Source organism: Hippopotamus amphibius, chromosome 5, assembly GCF_030028045.1.
Source record: "Hippopotamus amphibius kiboko isolate mHipAmp2 chromosome 5, mHipAmp2.hap2, whole genome shotgun sequence".
Taxonomy (NCBI): Eukaryota; Metazoa; Chordata; class Mammalia; order Artiodactyla; family Hippopotamidae; genus Hippopotamus; species Hippopotamus amphibius.
Genome location: NC_080190.1, coordinates 26,831,795 through 26,845,269, shown reverse-complemented (window position 1 = coordinate 26,845,269; position 13,475 = coordinate 26,831,795). Strand labels below are relative to the sequence as shown.

General features: G+C 53.9%; 1 protein-coding gene across 8 annotated transcripts in view; it reads right to left on the bottom strand.

The window, feature by feature from the left end:
- Positions 1-13,475, bottom strand: part of SH3PXD2A (SH3 and PX domains 2A) — a 240,117-nt gene that overhangs the window by 63,096 nt on the left and 163,546 nt on the right. The window lies entirely within an intron of this gene.

Here is a 13,475-nt window from a genome sequence, read left to right as displayed (position 1 = left end):
ACAGGGGTGGAATCTGAGCTCAGACAGGGGAAGGAATGGGCCCAAGTTCCCACGAGGCCAGAGTAGCAGAGCCAGAAACGGAACCAGGTCTGGGACACCCCAGCTGGTGCTTCCTCTGCTGAACTGCTGACTGCTTCCAAACGAGAACAGTGTTGGCTACAGTGGCTACAGCGAGAAGAAAACGTGGAGATGCAAGTGTGAGAGGCAAAGCCTCGGACTGCTTGTCCAGCGCTGGCCAGGAGCGCAGCCTGACTGACAGTAATGAAAATCGACACAGCAGCACCAAGCGCTGTGCTGAGCACTTACATACAGTAACTCATCTGCTTTTCATACTAAACCTACAATGACGAGAAACTCCCTCCGTTTTGCAGATAAAGACAATGAACCAGAGAGGTTAAGTAACTTGGTCTAAGGTCACACAGCTAGTACAGTGCCCATCTCTTGTGGGGACACAGGCTTCAGTCTGATGCCACTCACCATTTAAAGCATATAACTCTCCCTCGCTCAGGAAGCCACCTTCCAATTGCGGGCTGGCTCCCCATGTAGACCTGGGAAGCCTGGCCCTTCCAGGGCTCACTGCAAACTAACACAGTGGGGCTCCTCTGGAGAAGTTTGGCATGGCCTCTGGAATCTGTCTACATTCAAATCCAGGCTCTGCCCCTTTGATAAAGTTACTTAATCTCTCTGAAACTCTTCCCTGGGCATATCCCATGAGCTTGGTTCAATCAGCTCTGGGGGCAGCAGGAAAATCAGACTCCTGGAGTTGCAAGGACAAGAACCAGATGGCATTTCAATACTAGATGCATCAAGAAAATGCTGGCACCCAGAGATGCTTCCCACAGACACTGGGTCAGCTGGAACTGGAGGTAAAGGGGCTCTGGGGGACCACACCCACAGACAAGCATCCTGTGGCCAGAAGCCTCCTGGGAGAGCAGGAGCCACGCTGGCCCAGCTTTCATGCCCTGGTAGGGCCGAGACAAGGCAGACGCACTCCGAGACTTTCAGCTGCTGTGGTTGAGGGGGCCTGAGTTCAGAATGTGGGGCTTCACTGTCTGGTGCCAGATCTTGCTGGGGCTATGACTTCTTGCTGCTGTGCCCCAGATGTGGCCAAGCGGCTGCCACCCAGCAAGGCCATCCTAACCCCCTTGGGCAGGCCTAATGCCAGGCCCATCCCAACGCCATCTAGTCCCACCCAGCCCAGGGCTGAGCCAACGAAGAGGTTGCCCACACTTCTCTCCATCTCTGCTGGCTTCATTACTTTGTACACTTTGCTTTGGGTTCTTCAGAAGGAAATGTTTTGGGCAGTGCTAATGTCTGTCAGTGAGCCAAGGGAAATCATTTGGCCTGGGCATGGAGAACCCAGGAAGACATGTTCTGGGTCGACAGACTTTCTGTAAAGGGCCAGAGAGTCCGTATTGTAGGCTTTGTGGGCCACATGGTGTCTGTTGAGACTACTCACCTCTGCAGTTACAATCCATAGAGGAATGAATGAACTGTGCCAATAAAACTTTATTTATAAAACAACATGGTGGGCTGGGCTTGGCCTGTGGGCAGTGGTTTGCCAACCTCTAGGCTAGGAGATGAGGTTGTCAGAGAAGGGGAGCTGCTCCAGACCCCCAGGAAAGAGAAGGGGGGGCCATTGACCTATCTGGACTAAATGCTCACAAGGCCTTTGCTGCTTGGTTGACTTTTTTCAACAATCATCTTGAAGGGTCCGATGCTCTCCCAGGCATTTGCGGTGTGGGCATTTGGGCAGGCCGGGGAGGGTGGACAGGAAAAGGTCCCTCAGCCTCTGGAAGCTGAGCCCCCACTCCGAAACGTGGAACAACCTGAGCTCATGCCCATCCCCTTCCCCCTCAATAAGCAGGCCCTTCCCTCTTTCCAAAGGAAAATGGGAAGCGGACCAGAAACGAGCCTCTCTTAAAAAAAAAAAAACAGTCTTTTTAAAATGTGATTTATTTCCCAGTCCCCTGGATCCATAGAATTAATCCAGTTCCATGGCTCCCGCCCCAAATTTCCCCTCTTTGGAGTGCCTTCTCTCCAGCCCACCCGAGCAAGCCCTCTCCCAGGGCGGGAGGGACCCCCCTCTGCCTCATTACAATGAACAGAGGAGGGGCCCCTGGCTCACGAACCCTGGCCCCCTGGCCAGGAGGCAGACACGGCTGCTGGCTCGGGGCTGGGAAAATGGCGAGAAGGAGGGACCGGGTGAGGGAGCAAGAGGCAGGCGCGGCCAAATGAACAGCTGTGAGTGACACAAACCAACGGCTCCCTGCCCTCCCTGCTGTCTCTACCCCTCCTCTCTGGTGACAGAACCACGGGCCCTATAGCACAGAGACACGGGCCCGGTGGAAAGCAAGGGAATCTGCACAACTGGTTTTGCTGAGAACTGGCTGTGTGACCTTGGGCAAGTGGCTTGACTTCTCTGGGCCACATCTGTAAAATCAAGCATTTGGGGCCCACAGCTCCAAGATACTTGTTTCCTGTTCTAGACTCTTCCAGCAGAAACATGCTAATCTCCATAACACAAGGGTACCACAGCCGAAACAAATCTTTCCAGAGAAACAGACCACATTTCCAGGGAAAACCACTTGAGCACACGCTCAGTATACAAAACTCAAGTGGAGAAGGCCAACAGTTCAGGAGGCACGTAAGGCAGAGAGGAACCAGAGCAAGAATTAAAAAAAAAAATCTTGGTTCTTGTGTTCACTCTCCCACGTAGCTCATGGATTCTGGGGCATTTAGCAAATCTCTGAGCCCCTTTTCCTTCTGTGAAATGGGGATAAAAATACCTACCTTGTCTTTTTCTTTGTAGGTTTGCTTTAAGAGCAAAATGGCCAAGTGCCTGTGAAAGGTTCTGGAGGGGTAGGAATTAGGCCTCCGGAACACGGAAGGGGAGTGGGGGACAGGGACAAAGCTGGTGACTAAAGTGGTGTGTGCCTGCGAGACGGGAGGCATGGAGACAGGGTCCCTCACACGGCCATCCCACAGGACTCACGTCCCTGCCACAGCCACTCCTCCTGGATTGCTAGACCAGCAAGAACCCAGGCCCAGAGAAAACCAGGTGCCTGCAAGTCCTGAGGACACTTAGGTGTTGAGCCTGACTCTTGTCAAGTCCAGGTGATTAGGAGAAATCAAGGAACAACATTACAGCAGCTCCTGACTTTAAGGACGTTTCCGCCAAACACATATACACCCAAGGACTACATAATAAACACCTGGATAGACTTAAGTTAGGAGAGGGACCCCTATTGGTGTGTAATAAGTTTTCTTTTAACATTGAGTAACTCCAGAGCAGTAAGAATTGGGTTCAATTTACCCAAATCTAGTCTCAAACTATGCTTCCAGGAATTCCTCCCTGGTGTAAAGCAAGTTCCACCCATCCAAACTAATAAATCCAGAGTGGGCTGTGAGCCCAGGTGGGAGAGACAGGAGAACAGCCAACAGCACAAACTCCTCAGAGAATGAAAGCAAACCAAGGGCTCAAGGGGACCAGGGCAGGGTCACCCGCCTTATCGGCTTACACAGCCCCCGCCCCAGGCTCCTGGGAGGGGAGGAGGAGCAGGGCCCCTGCCAGGAATGAATATCCCTTGACCTCACCCCCCCCGCCCCGCCCCCCGCCCCCCACCCCGTCTTCTCTGTGTCCTTCCATTCTTCAACATCTCAGCACACTTGAACACTCAAGACCTCTCTCTCTTTGGGAATTCTATTGTTCTTACCTCACTGCAGCCTTGAACTGGTTTCTAAATATCTGTTGTATTCTAGTCTTTTCTCTCCTTTTGTACAACTGAACGTTGCATAGGGCTAGATTTCTTAAGTTTCCTGCAGACTCCACATGTTTCTTTCCCTTTTTGACTAGGCCACCAGGGAACTCAGCCACCGCTTTCAGGCCACCCATTCGGTTAGGGCCTAATAGCTGCTAGCCCTGTTATTTAACAGCAGAAGGAGGAGGAGCTACTTTTTCCAAGGAGAGCACATCCCTCGTTGCAGGCACTGTACTGTCACAGGCATGAAGTAACTCAAATCTTTACCAGAGCCCTCCAGGGCTAACAGTCCTTCCCAAAGAAGTAGCAGCTTGACCGACATGATGTATAGGGCCTGAAATATGTCATCATGCTCAGAGCAGCAGCAACAGAGGCACAACAGTGAAAGTGATATGAATGGCATCCGGAAAAAACATGGCATGAATTAAGACGGTCAAGACAGAGAACAAGGAATAGCTCAAACATGACTTCTAGTCCAAAGTCACACGGTGGACGCTGGGGAGTGTCCAGCTATAAGGTGCGTGAGCGGCTGCCCACAGGGGCACCGCTCTGCAGCTTGCTCCAGGGTAAGCTATGGCATGGGAAAATCATGCCCTTGGACTGGAGGGGTGAAGGGTCAGTGCTGCTACACCAGCAGCCCAGACCCCTGGCCCTGCCTCCTATGCCCTCAGCCTCCAAGGCAGGGCTGGCTTCGGGCAGTGTGATCTGCGCAGGCACACAGGGACCCACACTTCGGAGGAAGCTATGCTCGGTTTAATACCCTCTGTCCCCCATTTGAAATCTTTAATCATTTATGAACAAGAGGTCCCATAAGTTATATAGCTGGTCCTGCCCAAGGCCTGAGGGTTCTGGGCCACAGAATTCTGAGCTAAATAAATTAATGGCTGGAAGGAGCATGTGGGGACTTAGGACCAGAGAGGAGAAGCTTGCCTAAGGTCACACAGCAAGTTAGTGGCAGGGCTGAGGCTAGAACAAGCATACCAGTTCCCACTTTCTTAACACGGATGCTAGGTCCTGGGCCAAACATTTGATGAGCATTAATTTAATCCTTATAAGAATCTGTATTTTACAGAGGCAGAAAGCGAGGCTCAGGAACGTTAAGTTTTTTCCTAAGGCCTCACAGCAAGGAAGTGATGGGTCAGCCTTGAGCCCAGGCAAGATGTCCGGGGACGGGGAACAAAGGGGCCTAAAAACAGGGGACGTCATTCTCTGGATCCTCCCCAGCCATTGGCTGAGGGAGGCTCCTTTATTTCTGTTGGGCTTCCCTTTGTAAATGCAGCCATATTCCTTTCCTTTTGCTCTCAGCAGGAAGGGGCCTGCCTCCTTCCCCAGGAGCTGCCTCTCCCACAATCCAGGGTCCACGTGCGGGCGGCCCATCCCCGGGCAGGAATGCACTACTGACCCTCTGACCGCTGAGCCATGCAGTCAGAGAACAGTCAGTCTCCCGGCTCAGGTGGGGAACGGGGTTGGGGCTGGAGCCCCTCCACAGCCCCTTAGGGACTAAGTCCAAGGACACCCACTAGGTCACGGCTGGGGCCAGCAGTGACAGCCCAGCCTACGCAAGTGGGTGTGGGCAGAGGCCCAGGCTGCCCCCAGAAGCACCGCAGCTGCCCAGGGGGGCTGTGCTGGCAGACAGGTCTATTTCCTCCTTCCACCCTGCTCAAAAGACAGTCAGCTTCTGGTTAAAGACAGGTGCTGTGGTTATCAGGTGTGCCGTGGGCGGGCAGAGGGGCGCTGTGTGGGGAGGCCGGCAGGGTTCTGAGCCTCTGCTCCTGCAGCTGCTGCCTGACCCCACAGCAGCCCCCTGGGCGGTGGCCTCTCCTTCGGCTCTCGGGCTCTCACCTCTCCCCACGCCGGGGCGCTGGTGTGTACAGAAGACACAAACTCAACACTGTTCAGAGTTCCTGGATCCCAGCCACCCCCCAACCCCCCCCCCCCCGGGGTGGTCTGCCTTGGTGGTCCTCCGCACTGACTGGGCTATCCCCCCTCCAATTCCCCCGCTCACCAGCTTGCCCAGCCGAAGCCAGTGAGGATGAGGCAGCGGTAACAGCAGAAACAGAGGCCAGCGATGCAGGATGAAGGGAGCAGCTGCTGGGTCTCCAGACCCCAGCCCGGCAGTCCACCCCCTCCCCTGGTGCAGTCTCCACAAGAGCCGCGAGAGATGGAGCCCACAGCAGTGGGCCCAGGACGGACTACCCCATCGCAGGGCCACAAAAAATGCAAGATCTCATTTCCTTCAGACTGGACTTTCACTATCAGATTATCAATGAATCAACCGCCCACTATGTAATGAGCATCTACCACGCGCACAGCTGGAGGCCCCTGGCTATGACCAACTGGCCCTCCAGCCTCGGGGACGGGGCACAGATACTTACGATCAGAGACACCCTCCCAGGTGTTCCTGACTGTTTCAGGGGTCATGTAAGTTTGGGGGAGGCTGTGTGGCTCCCTCATCCAGCTGCCTGGCCCCACTGGGGCTGCCACTCAAGTGTACCCTCACTGCCCCAGGATGCCCAGACCCTACTGGAAAGCAGGCAGGGCCCCGGATGGGGGCTCATGGTGGGGGGGATGCAGCATGGCTGAGACCTGGAGGCCTGGCATCTGTAACAGGACCCCACTTTTGGAGCAGGGCTCACAATACTTTGGCTGACATCTGGCTGGGCACTGCCAGAGGAGGACGAGGGTGGGGACAAGGGGGCAGGGTCTAGGGGCAGAGTTCACTTGTGAATTGAAGTTGAAGATGACCCCCTTTTCAAGGTTTGCAGGCCGCCCTCATCTTTCCCTGGGCAGGGTCTCTGTATTGTTCACTGACTGTGTCTACTAGCTCCAGAATGTCTGGATAGTGCTGTGGTCCTAGCAAGTGTCTGGCACACAGTAGGTGCTTAATCAAAATTTGTTATGTCTCTCCAATCAGTTCTGAAGTTCCTTCAGGGTCTTAACCCTGTCAGCATCCTCACGGCACACTGAACACAGTAGGTGGTACCCAGAAAGTCCACGGTGGCTGACGGAAGGGACCCACACTCAGTGCCCTCAGTCCCAAGGGTTTCACAGGGAAACTGAGGTCCAGCTGACCCCACTGCTCCAGGGCTTTCTTGGCCCCCAGGGCCTCCCTCTAGTCTAGGTTCTGGCAGGGGTGGCCTGAGGCACATATGGGCATCCTCAGGCTAGGAAAGACCCTGAGCCTAGCTAGTGCTGCTCAGAGAAACTCACAGGCAGGCCCCCAAGCCCAGCAGAACATCCTTGGAAGGCTGCAAGCTTCCAGCATCTGCTGTAAAGCCTTTCAAAGAGATTAAAAAAAAATTTTTATCCATAAGCAATATGGTCTATGGCAAGATGGATGTTGCAGGAAATGGGAGTCTGAGCAAAAACAACTGGCTTATCTACGATGTCTGGTGGGAGCAGGGCTCAGCAGCGCTCCGCGCAGCCTCCCAGGGTGTGTGCCTGGAGCCTGGGGCCTCGTCTCACCCCCCATCCTGCTCCTGCTCCTGCTCCTGCTCTGTGTGGGTTTGGACCAATCCCCTGAGCTCTCAGATGCCACGTAAACAGCAGTGTGACTATGTGTGTGTGTGTGTGTGCACGCACGCACATACACACACACACATATCGCTGCTTGGGAAATCCCCATATCTGGCTCTCACGTGACCGAGCTATGCCCAGGAGGCCGCAGCTGGGAGGGCCTGCAGGACAGGGGAGGGTCAGGAGTGTGCGCTCTCTGGGGAGCACAAAGTTAACCCTTTGGCACCACAGCTCAGGGACTCTGGCTAATGCTGAACGTCCCCCCTGGGGAGATGCCAGGAAGGAGATGGGTGCTCAGAGGGCCCTGTCCTGGCTCACTGCACAAGTGTGGGGGGGCGGGGCCCCTTCTCTAGGTTCCCCTGGTCTTCACCTGGGACTTGAAAGGGCTGCTCTTTCTCTGTCCTGTCAATCCTGGCCAGTCATCTACCAGAAGGGAGACCCACTGGATGACGATTCCCTCCCCAATGGAGACCTGAGGGTTAGCTGGATATTTAATGAACACTTCCTAGTGCCAGGTGCCTGGCTGGGCAGGCCACGGCCCTGGAATCGTATGGAATCAGGATTCATGCCTTCCTGTCACAGGCAGGGCATGTGTCCCCCAGGAGACCACTGGAAGCCAGGGTCCTCTTAACAAGAAGGAACAGGTCAGAGGTGACCTTTGGGGCAAGTTCTCTCCAACCCAGGCACACGTTTTTTGTTTTGGCCGCACCGCACGGCATATGGGATCTTAGTTCCCCGACCAGGGATTGAACCCATGTCCCCTGCATTGGAAGCCCAGAGTCTTAACCACTGGCCCGCCAGGGAAGTCCTGGGACACATGTATTAATTTTATAATTAGAACTTTTTAAGCTTCAACAACGTTAGTGAACGAGTGACCATCTGCAGTGGTATCTCTGAAACAGCACCGCCCAGCAGGTACTCAGGGGATGCGGAGGATGTGCCCCAGCCCCGCTTAGAGGACGTGGCATGCTCACACAGCCAATGCTGAGACTGACCAGATGCCTCTTCAGGCTGCTCCCCCTCTTCTCCGGGCTGACTCATTTAAACCCTCAGGGAACCAGGAGTAGAAGGCCTCACTCAGCACCCCACCCGCAGGCAGATCTGTGCCTCCCTGGGGAGGCTCCCTCATACCACCCCAGCCCCCATCGGAGCACTTGGACATCACATCGTAACCGCTGCTTACTTTCCCACCTCCTCGACCCGACTGAGAGTCCTGAGGACACGGACCTCACTGTATCCACCTTGGTATCCCTGGGCTTGGGCCGCGGGGCCTGGCCCGGATGAGGTACTCAGATGTTCATTGGACAAATCTACACAACAGCCACGGCCAGTGCCAGTGAGTCAGCTCTAAGTCTGGCAGGAACCACCGAATCCTAGGAGAGTCTGGTACCAGCATCCATTCGGAAACTTGCTTCTTATCAATGTGGCCCTCAAGGGACCCCCACCCCCACCCCTGGGAGAGCCGCCACTAGGGTTGACTGAGCCCTGGGCTTAGAGCAGAGAGAGCAACTGAGGTCACTGAAGAGGTTGGGGAAAGGGCCCTCTTATTCAGAACCCTGTGACCAAATGCAAATGGGAAACTGACAGAGGGCTCCAGGGAGGGACAGGTGTACGGCTGAGAGGTGACAGACCAGGAGAAACTGCCCTACCCGCACAGATTTGGGACAAGGGATGTTAAATGTGCATGTTTGCAAGGTTTCCCCAGGGGGGCTGCTGCCAACAAAGGCAGTCTTAATTTGGCCTCTTGTCACTAGCCTGTCATCAGTGCTTTGCAAGGACCTCAACTCTCCTGCCGGGAACAGTTATGCACTCAACCCTGACTCTGACCCTGACTCAGGGAGCCTAAGGTGGTCCAGGGCCGAGGGGGAGACCCTGGCTAACAGGACAAGCAGCCTGTGGGGGCCTTTTTCTACAACACAGCATCCATCAGCCAGATACAACATCGGGAGGAAGCATCTCGAAGAGGTGGTGACACTTCCTTCTGAGCACAGGGAAGGGAGGGGACTTTCTAACATGGCCCAGTTTTCTTGGTACAAGCATCCGGTTTTGACATTAACAAAATCCATCTTCATACCACATGCTTGGGTCACATGTGGCAATGACAAGATCCTGGCGGGGGGCAAAGGAGAACGAGTTGGGGAAAAACACTTTTTTTCCTTGCAAACTTCTAAGTTTTACTGAAACTTTGGAAAATTTTTCTTTGCTATCACATTTCAAAACTGACCAATTATAAAAATGTCACAAGCCAACTGAGTTACACATGCCATATTCCTGTTGCTAAACAAAGTAACTTTAGATCAGAAAAAGGTGCTAAAACAATAAGTAACACACATTGCCCCCAAATCTTTGTTTTTTCCGTTGGCTTTGTTGTTACTGGAAATGCTGCCTCTTTTGTCACATGTTTATAAACCCAAAAGCCCAAGTGGGGAACGAGTTATTTTCTGGCTGAGGGCCATGGTGGGAAACATTTCTTTGCTGGACCACAATGTGGGTGTTTCCTCCCTCGAAGAAGAAAACCTTGTGGAAGTAAAAGGCAGACAGGGATCTCGTCACAGCCTCCTGAGGAGGCCGGGAGGCAGGCTAGTGGCTGGGCAGGCCCTGGATAGCCATTCTCCAAGGCCCCGAATGCTGGGCCGGTGCTCTCTGTCCTCTAACTGCCCTCCCATTTCCATGTTGGTTCTGCCACACCCCCGCCCAACGTGGGACACAACTAAATTCACCCTCAAGGAGCAGCCGTGTCTAGTCACAGTCCATCCTGGGGGTCGGATCCTTCTTCCTCCTTGCCGCCTGACTACCCTGAACACTGCCATCAACTCACGTGGATGACCCATCCCAAATTCAACCCTGCCTTGATCTCAGGATCCCTGGGGAGACCATCAAAACTGCCTGGTGTTCCTGGGCGCCACCCCCAGAGATGCTCATGCAGTAGGTCTGGGCACGGCCCAGGAATCTGTGCTTCAACGAGCAGGCTCGGGACTCTCAGCACACCTCTGGGCCTTTGCACATGCTGTCCCCTTCCAGACCATTTTCCCTTTACCCCAGCAGGAGAGGTCGGGTGATAGGAATGAGGGGCAGAAAGAAGCTATGCAAGCAGGGGTGAGGGAATCAAGGCTACCTGCCAGCTAGCTGCCTCCTTCCCGGGAGTACGTGATTCCAGGATTCGGGGAGCCCTCCCCACCCCTGCTTCCTGTGCCCAGGCCAGTAGGGCAGTGGGACCACACTGCTTGTGGCCAGGGGCGTCATGGCCAGACACACATTTTCTCCATCACATCACTGCCACATAGGCTGGTTGTGGAGCTGCCAAATCAATCAGGCTCCTTTCATTTCCAATTAGTTGGCTTTGAACTCCAGGGTGACATCAGGCTGAAGACCCGGAGCCACGAAAATAAAAATTATTTAAAAACACCAACCAGGGTGAGATGTGCCAGAAGGCAATGCCTTCACGAGACACGTTCACTTTTGGAACAGGCCTTTGGAGGGTGCCAGGAATGTCTTGGCCGTGTTCTCTCAGCAGCCTGGGCCTTTCTCCCTGAGGATGGATGGCTTGGGCAGAAAAGAAAGCTTTGGAAAAGTCTTGCTGACACACTCTCCCAGGTTTCCCTTCCAGATGCATCTCCTGCCCTCCCCCTTCCCTAGCCCTTCACTTCTGCCAGGCTAGACACCTCTTCTTCCCTCAGACTTCTCAAACACATCCCAGACTCTGAGTCCTTGCTCAGGCCTGGCCCTCTGCTCATCCCAGCCCCTGCCATCCTCCAGGACACATCTCCTGCCCCTCCCATCTTGGCTAGTGCCACACCCCCAGCCCCTTCTACTTGACTCCATCCTGCATTCATCAATGAATCCCTGAGAGCATCTGGCTTTCTCAGGTGAGCTGTGACCTCTGTGGGGCCGGGGACCAGCAATTGCTTAAGAGAAATGAAAGCCTCCAGGAGGGAAGTGAAGGCTACTGCCGTCTGCTTTGCCTCTGCCCCTCTCCCTCTGTGGCTGGTGAGCAGGGCAGGCCCAGGGTCAAGAGAGAGCCTGGCCCTGCTCTGTGTCCTGAGGCATTCATCCTGGGGGAAGACGAGGCACCAGAAGCTCTACAGACCTGCTCTCTCTGCTTCCCCATGGCCCGCCTCACACCTCCGCCTCATCCCAGGGTTTGGTGGGAGTGTGATGAGAAGGAAGCCAGGTTCTGTCCACCCCTCACCTCGGGTAGGCAGCAGCCCCTCTCTTAGTTACTTCCTCTATAAAAGGAGGAGGTAGAATAACTTCTTATAGCAGCCAGAACCTACGGGTGGGTTTAGCTTTAAACCAAATACACCTTATTAAAGACCAAATTCATACAAAGAAATTAAGGGGATATTAGTCACACCCTGCAAAGGGACCCTTTACCCAATTAAGAATCCCTCGTGACCAATGGGTTCCTTCTAGAAACCACAGGGGTGGTAGTGGCTCTCTTGGGGCAGGCCCTCTCCTCAAGAAAAGTTCTGTGGAACCTCCTGGTAGAGGTCTCCAGAGCCCAGTCTTGCTCACCTGTGGATCCCTCGGGCCTTGGCTCAGGAGAGAACAGACTTCAGTGCAAAGAGGTTTGGATCAGAAGGACCAGATTCGAATCCTATGTCTCTACCTGGCTAGGTGACCTTGGGCAGGTTCCTGGACCTACTTCTCCTGTCCTATAAAAGAGGGACAAGACCACCTGCCCAGGTTATTGGGAGGCTGACTGGCAATGATGTGACGGTGCACACTTTGCCTTCCCCCTCTGGCTGGAGGAGTCTCTCCTGGAGGAGGGCAAATGCCAAAGCCAGTGGTCCCTCCAGTTCGAGAGCTGGACGTCCACGGCACTGCCTCCTACTCATAATAGAAATGGCTTAACCCTTAGTGTTTCATGCACCAGACACTTCACATGTATTAACTCATATTCAAGCCTCAAACAACCTGGGGAAGAGCTATCATTATACCCATTTCACAGATGAGGAATCTAAGGCACAGGGAAGTTAAGGACTTCCCAAGATCACAAGGCTGGCAGAGCTGGGACACAAAACCAGGCATTCTGGCTCCAGAGCCTGTGTTCTTAACTCTACAGGATATTCTGAGTCTAGGTTCTGTTGCCTCTGGGGGCCAGGCCCTGGGCTCACAGAATGAAAAGAATGCTTCAAGCAGGTCTTTTCACTCTCGAATCCAAGGGAGGACCAGCTTCTCCCCTCATTTCCGGACCTATCAATAACGAAAATAACAACAATGGCAGCTGCTACCACTGGGAGCTTGCTATGTGCCAGGCCCCCCTGCTAATCCAATCCTTACTTTTAATAGAGCCAGGCACTATTTTTACCCCTGTTCTCCATATGGGGGTCTGAAGGTCAGAGGTAAAACAGCTTGCCAGTCACAGAGCAAACACATGGCAGAGCAGGAGTTCAACACTGTCTGATGCCAAAACCTAAGCTCTAAACTCTAAGCAACATGCTTCTCGGCAGTGAAACTACAGTAATGCTAATCTCAATAACTCCATCCAATGATGCAGACTGTATATGATAATAAAATGGAAGCCGGCAGAGCTCACCAAGTTTCCAAGGAAAAGTATAAAGTAAACAGGATTTCATGAGGAACATCAGCACTGGCCCAAAAGAACAAACATGCAACACTCTTGAGCAACCTCATTTGCATTTAAACGAGCTGCAGCTCACCAGAGGACTCCTGGGTGGGATGGAGCCTGGGGCACAATAATCCCAGGGCCAGGATGATCCCATAGGATCCAATGGCCGCCCATGCCCTCTAGTGGCGCAAGTCAGAATTCCCCAGCTACCAGCTAGGGAGCCAGGCAGCTTCCCATAACTGTGGGCCCCCCAGCCCATCTTTTCAGGTCTGAAGAGAAGCCCCTGCTCTGGGGGGTCTGCTCCGTCCCCTCTCTGAGCTCCCGCAGCAGCGCTCACCTAGGGGAGGCCAGTCACAGCGAACAGCAACAGGCTCTTCCTACTGCCAGGCACCGCGCAAAGCCTTCTAACTGCCTCACGTCCTTGAACCTTCTGCACCTTCCTGCAGGTGGCTGCTACTCCATTTTCATGGACGTGACCGTGACTTTCATGCGTCACCTTGGCTAGGCTACAGTCCCCAGTTATTCAACCACACACTAAGCCGGGAATTGCTGGGGAGGTATTTTGTAGGTGTGACCAGGTTCATAATTAGTTGACTTTCAATGAGATTATACTTGATACTCTGAGG